Raw genomic sequence first — 7,670 nt, 5'->3', positions numbered from 1 at the left:
GGATTATTTGTACCAAATACGGGACTATTAGTACCGCATACGGGACCGTTTTAGCGTGGCACCTCGAAATTCCGGACCAGAAAGCGCGCGCAGCTTGCGAAGTCTATTTGTTACCGTTGTTACCTTTAGCTAACGAAATGGTTTACTATTCCTGAAATCAGAGTTTAGTGTAAGTACTACATCGTCGCAAATGAAATGAAATTAGCTGAACAAAGATACAAAGGCTCTCTAGTAAGGGTCAGAGCCGTATAGACGGCTTTGTAGAGGCTGCTGCACTTTCGACATCACGTACAAATGGATGGTGCATATCTTTGAGTAAGCACTGGTTGCTTGCAAGTACTGCGTGCACTCTATATCTAGCAAGTCAGTAAAATACTATAAATTTATCTAAAGATTTCTATGTTGCTAGCTCTTTTTGTTCACTACAGTGGCAAGTAATGCGAGCCGTTAGCGACTACTAAAATAGCAAGAATGGTACGTGTTGGTCTTGCGTAGCCAGACCCTTTTCCACCGCGTCACGGGAGGGGATTGGATACCGAGTCTACGTCTCGTTGGGACAACCAGCTGTACACCAAACGCAGGAACTTGTTTACTATCAGAGCAGCTGGAACCTTCACCCCTGCTTCTCCTAGGTAAAGTTGAACTAGATTACGTTAAGTCCTTGTCAACGCTACGCATGACTTGCAAAGGGTAAAAGCACTTCAATTGTGTCATCATCTCTATCTATACTTCTACTCATCATCGTTACCTATACTTCTAGTTCTACTCATCATCTATATCTACTTCATTAGTTTCTAGTTCTGCCGTGTCTTCCGTTGGAACGTCTCCCTGCGTCAGAGCATCAGTTCTTTCTTGTAACAAAGTCATAGTCTCTTCAGCAACTTCTCCAGCTTTTGTGTAGTGTATCTGGTCATTTTCAGACCCGTTAACTTAACAGCTACAGACACACCACAGCATGTATTAATTAAACTATTTTTTGATGACATCTACCGAAAGGACATCCCAACTCTCCTTGACCCACTGTGTGATGGTTATTTTGAAGGGTGGTCTCATGTTGCCTTTTTTCTTGAAGGATTTTATCCTGACGCCATCCACTCACCATAACGTTTTCTATATTCAGCTTGAAAGGTTTATTCCATGACACGTCAGGAGGTTGTACAAGTGAGGTAAAGCCACCAGGAATTCTAGCTAAGTCGGGCTTACATTTCTTTATCTGCTCACAGAAGTCTCTCTAGGTGACAGCGGTAGGCATATCAAACTACAAGTCGCTGACAAAATGCTAATTGACCTCAAACACGTTTGAGCCAATCTAGTGTAAGCTCTTCGTTCATCCACCCGTTTTTGCTAAAAGCGATAACGACTCCCAAGAAAAGGCGCTGAAGCTCCGGAATTGGCCGAACACCCTTAAATACTACGTAAGGTTTTAGCTGTAATTATCTGCAGTGGCTGATAGCGTAACAGTAAAACGGCTTTCTTCATGACCGGTAGTTAGGAGCGGAACCGACTTCTTACCGCGATGTTCACTAGTAGTCTGACTAGGCATTTCCATCCAACATGGAGTTTCGTTTGCATTTCCAATGGATCCAATATCATAACTGTGAGTCTTAATCAGCTTACAGATGTGCATCACAAATGATACGACTTTGGACATCATATCAGCTGCTAGACGTTGACTCGGTTGCGCCTAATTAATGGAAAACGAGTGCCTATTCATAAAGTTCTGTAGTTATGCATCCTCGACTGGCTATACAAAGTCATCACCATCACCGTTGTTCGGAGACTCTTCCAAAACTGAAGTGCCTTGATTTAAATTGCTGAACGTGTAACTCTCAGCCTCATTTCGCAAATGCCCATTCATTCAATGATTGGAATTTGGAGTGTAATGTGAAAGGCACAAAGACTGACTGGAGTTGTAACCAGTTTCACAAGTACGCTATAGTCTTAAGCAGCCAGCCCCTGCCCCTTTTGACTTCCCCGCCAACGGAACTAAAAACAAAGAGCGGCTGCCTGCTCGAGACTAATATAGAACACACAGGGAAATACACTGAATTTGCGCAGACAAAGTACACTGGAAGCCATCTAAAATTGGAACGCAGGCTTGATCCAGATGTGGCTAAGGGGGTTTAAACCCCTTTTTCCAATAGGCGTGGTTCAATAATTTCATATAATTTCATTAGAAAAGAGAAAATTAGTAATGCTATAAATAACTGCTCCAGGTCAACCCCCTCTTTAAAAAATTCCTGGATCCGGGCCTGAAACGCACAACCATGTGTCAACGGTAAGGTGTGCTTTTCTAAGTTGGACCCCACTGGGATTCCAAATATGAAGACATAATATTTTAGAATATGTTACGTGACCTCTAAGCACGCTGATTGGTCAATATGAGGTCTTCGAAACATGGTAGAGACCTCAGCTGTGGTAGTGACCTGCACGCAATGCTCTCTAACTATTACCTAGAACACTTTAGAACGTAAAATAGTTTCCATGCTTCCTGCATATAACGCTGTGGTCTCAACTCGTTCCTCTGAGCCTGGCTTAGATGCACTTGTATATATAAATTAAAAATAACTAATAAAAAATTAATATAAATTAATAATACATTGTAATAAATTATTTTATTAATAATAAATAATAAATAAATAATTTACAAATAACAAGTTTGGAGCAATAACTTAGCGGCTAAGCCTAATAATATACAAATTAAATAAGTAATAAAATAATTAATAGTAAATTAATATAAATTATAATAAATTATTATTTTACTAAAAATAAATAATTAATAAATAATTTACAAATAATAAACAAAATATAGTCTGTTAATCACTTGGAAGATGGCTTCCTTGTTCGGAGTCACTGTTCTCTCTAAGGACTGCTCATGAGTAAGAGATAGTAGTGATATCCTATCGGTAGATGACACTTTGGATTCAGATCAGTGCAGTGCTATCAGGGAATCACTCCCCTTGTGACTCTGTGAACTCTGATCTGATGACTAGACATCCTAGTATAGCTTCTCAGCTAGAAAGACGGAAACTCCTACATCTCAACTCAGTCCAGACTGCTGCCAAACGGAGGATGGTCTTTCACTTGATAATGATGCTGCTGTGGACCCTGTGCTTCGTCGAGAGTTTCTTGAGGAGTTGCAGAAAGTCAGGCAAATTACTATCTGTGAGAGACAACGCCTTCCAAGGATCTTTAATAGACAATTACTTGTTGGTGTACTGTGTATTATTGTATTTGCGTAAGGTTTTTTGGTTTGTATCTACAGAGTTCACGACTGCGTCTGCAGAGAATGAGTCACCATCAATTTCTGTGTTGATCACAGCAGTTGCTGTTACACTAAGCTTGAGTGTCATTCTAGTCTCATGCTAATCATTATATTTTTATGTTCCTGAGGTAAAATATTTAAGTTACAATTATTTGTAATATTTAATTTGTAAGCTATTATGTGTCATGAAGGAAAAATGATTGGTGCACTAAATCTCCAGCTATGAGAGATGATGGCAGGAAGATCAATTTCTAGAGCAAAATCTGGAACAAGTGAAAGTTTGGAGTTAGGCAATGACAGTCCGACAGGTAATTTCTCATTTCGTAATGCAGGTGAGAATAGTGACATGATTTCAAATTGACTATAAGTACAACTTACCAAATAAAATGCTCCTTTATTGGCATTGTTTTTCTATAGACTATAATATGCTATTTCATTATTTTTGCTATCTCTATTGAAACATGCGCAAAAACGACAGACTTTGATATAATACTGTGATGAGCAGCAGTTAGTGCAAGTATACGTAATAGTCATTGTTACCTACTCAGTCATGAAGGACATTGATATCTAGATATCTAATTGCTTATGTGAATGTAATGTATGTGGCTAGACAATACAATAGCCATATTTTACAACTGTGGTAACATCACATGTCTAGTTATGCTGGTAGGAGGATTTTGTCTCTTAGGGTTTAATAATTTGCAGTCAGGTATTTTACTGGTTGTTTCTAGATCTAGTCATGTTTTGTAACAGAATACTATAGGTTTTAGTAGACTTTTAGTGGCCATGACTTTGTAATTTCGACTAGGGTGTGAAGGTTGCAGAATGCTAAAAGTGAGAATTGGCCCTGAAAGCTTTAATAATGATTTTCAATTGTTGTACATAACTTTTTGTTTGACTTGAAACCTAGAATAATTAGACGTACAATTTTGAGATTTATTGACTTGTGCAAGAGTCTTGTTCTGAATCTTTGGACGTAAGCATAATAACTATGGACATTCAGTCAAGCCTAGTATCAAACAGAAAGTTGCTTAATGAAATTTAATTATGATATTGTGGGTAATCACATCAGATTTGCTCTTACAGGTGCAGGAAACCGAGCTGAACCAAATTCCCCTAACGTCATTGGAGTTCAGCAAGACAGAACAAATGAGGATTCTGAAATAATTTATGAGAGTACTAGTGATACCGATGAATCATAGTAAAGAAATGACTTTCTGGCAATGATTTGTGACATCTTTTAAGGTCTAGAATGCATTTGTTAGTGCTTGTGGTTTGATCGACTCTATGTTTGTCGTCGTGATTATTGTTGCATTGTATTGTGTGGGACTAAGACGCTTATTTATGAAGTTGCGTAGCCCCCCAAGCCCGGGAAGTTTTGATAACTCTAAAAGATAAAGCAGTGTGACAGAGCTCCAACTGCACTTGTTCGCCTCTCCATATCGGGGCCGTTACTAACTTAGGGAGCCGCACGTCGACAAAATTTAGGGGCGTGGCACAGATGTCAGTACAGCGAGCTTGCTAACTCTGTAGTCGGCAGAGCACTCAAAACGGGTAAAAACGCACCATGCAAACTACTGAGACATAAAGCATACATTGTGAACATGTTATCTCGCAGCATTAGCCCAATAGCGTACGATATCCCAGGTGATCACATGACACACGATGACGAAACCTTTTGAGTTGTGCGTCTGTCAACTTTCCTAGAGACCTAAACTAAACCAGATTGCTCATTAGCAGTTCAACTTCTGTTAGAGCAGCAGTAGAACAAACTGTAAGCAAACAGAAAGCCGTACCAATGCGAATTAAGCTGCCAACAAAAAGCCTAGATGTCCAGGCAAGCAGGCATCACGTAGAATGAAAGCACTGCACAGCTACCTTGTTGTGGACTATGAAACGGTGTCTGCTGTTCTCCTACGAATGTAAATCAACGGTCTTTCTGTAGTACTCTTGCTCAACCTCAAGTCTCAGACACTTGGCCTCATAACCTCGTCGGTTTATCATTTGGTTGGCTTCAAAAGAGTCCAAAATATTTTCTGAACGTGTGGGAAACAAGTAACATGCCAGACAGACGATGATCTGCGTTTATTTGCGTAACCTCGTGCAAAGAATTGTGATGCGGGGGCCTAATGACTACTTCCGGTACTGTGATCGAAGTCTAGTACAGGATTTTAGAAGATGTTGAATTCAAGCTCACTAAAATTTCAAAAAATTATTAATTAGTCACAACTTGTTCCTGCCTCTGTTCGTTAATGGATACATGAATGTCGTTCGGCTTACGCGTATCTATTTACATGGTGGTGGGTAGGTGGTCTTTTACGCACGCAAGTTGATTAAACTGCAAAAGCTTGAGTGTCTGTTTTGCTGAAAAGACATCATGCAGTTAGTGAGTCTCTCCCTGTGTATTTGTACTAGGTTAACGTTAATTATATATGACTGCTTCGTTGGCAAGACTTGTTTACAATTTCGTTTTGTTAGAAACGAGTGTATGTCATCATCATATATTTCTATTGTTGGGGTGGACATGAAAGTGATAGATAGTATAACTGGAGAAGCTAGAGGCTGCTCTGCATGATCCTCATACAGTTTGCTGTCTTTTGTGTTGTACATAGATGTGAATGGGACAAAGATAAGGCTCCAGGTTAGATGCCTTCAATCTGTATTTTATACTATATTTATATTATCCTAATTTGTATGTTAATAATGTTTTGTATTCTTGCATAATCGATTGACGTGCAGACCAAACTGCTAAGAACTAGCCTGGCAGAAGCTTCTGTATCCATTATGTTTGCAAGGTGTCTACTTTCTACTAAAGAAAAATGGATATATAAACTCGTGCTCTCTCATTTGCTCGGTTGTACGTACATCTGCTGCCAGAGTCAGATGTACAATTAGCGTCTTTTGTTCGTCTTTTGGATACCTCGTTGTAGTTATATTAGTGTCTAGCGTAATGTGACTATGCAGATATGGGACACTGCTGGTCAAGAGAGATTTCGTGGTCTAATTCCTTCATATTTTAGAGACGCAGATGGTAACAACAGATTTCATTCACAGTTTTCTACCACAATGATGTTTGTATCAAGGACTACTGTTAGTGTTGTTAGTGTAGCATAAATCCAAAGACATTTCACAGTGTTTGCAGTGGATACCTACATTGATACAGTGTATCAGTATATATATATATATATATATATATATATATATATATATATATATATATATATGTATATGTATATGTATTTGAATGTATTTTGTGTGTAAGTATTTCCTGATGTTATTAACTTGTAGCATTATATGTCGTCTGTGAAATCTGAGGCGGATGAAGTTGTCCTGATGTTGTTAGGAAACAAGGTTATTGTTGATATGGTGATAGTGTGTCAGATGTCTGTGTGTGATGCAGTCTGATAAAGAAAAAACCTGTCAGTTACAAAGAAGGTTAAGACTTAGCGACTGTATAACATAGCATTGTCAAATACTGTTTATTGATCATTGATAGTAATTAGTTACATTGTTTGCAGTCCGTTTTTGGAGGTTAGTTAGTGCCAAAACTGGGTCAAACGTTATGAAAGCTTTTCATGTCTTAGCAACGTATGCAGAATCTGTTTGAATTTTGAATTTTGTTGTATTTACTGACAGACTATGTGCAGGCACACACTATATCGCTCACTAACTTTTTTGTATCACATATTGAAATTTTAACCAATCTATTTTAGGTCTTAGCTAGGGCTATATATATATATATATATATATATATATATATATATATATATATATATATATATATTATTGTAGGTCAAGATGCATGAAGACCACTCGGTCCAGTTTGATCTTAGCGACTATGTAAAGAAAACTGTGCCAGATAAAAGAACAAAACTGCTGTACTTGAGTTGATATCTTTTTGCTGTCAGCTTACTTGTTTATTCTTTGAGCACACATTCTGTATGTTGTAACTGATGAAATGACTGATTTGATATTCATTAAAATCCTATCAGGTTGCTGGGAAGTTATATCTGTATGCTAAAATATTTTTGCAAGAATTAATAGAGATATATTATTAGCCGAGGTGCGCATGCGCTAGGGTTACAGTAATAGCTCTGTAAACCAAAAGACGACCGGACAATTGAAATGCAGCACATGCGCTCATTGTTGCTGGTATTAATTAGTGTGCCAGATGTCTACAATCCCACGTGCCAGTCAATGTGTTCAGCGCTCCTTCTCACGCTCTTCATGCTACAGTCCCGTTTACAGGACGTTATGGGACCTGGGCGGAACCCGAGACCATGTGTTTACACGACTTTTATTCGGGCCGAGCTGTGCCCCAGGCCCATGCACGGGCATGGCTTACTTTCGAATGCCGGTACAGTTGTAGCAGCGGATTTGTTCTGGGGTAGAATGCGCCGCAGAT

This window comes from Corticium candelabrum, chromosome 9, assembly GCF_963422355.1.
Source record: "Corticium candelabrum chromosome 9, ooCorCand1.1, whole genome shotgun sequence".
NCBI classification, from domain to species: domain Eukaryota; kingdom Metazoa; phylum Porifera; class Homoscleromorpha; order Homosclerophorida; family Plakinidae; genus Corticium; species Corticium candelabrum.
Note: the sequence above shows the minus strand (reverse complement) of the source record.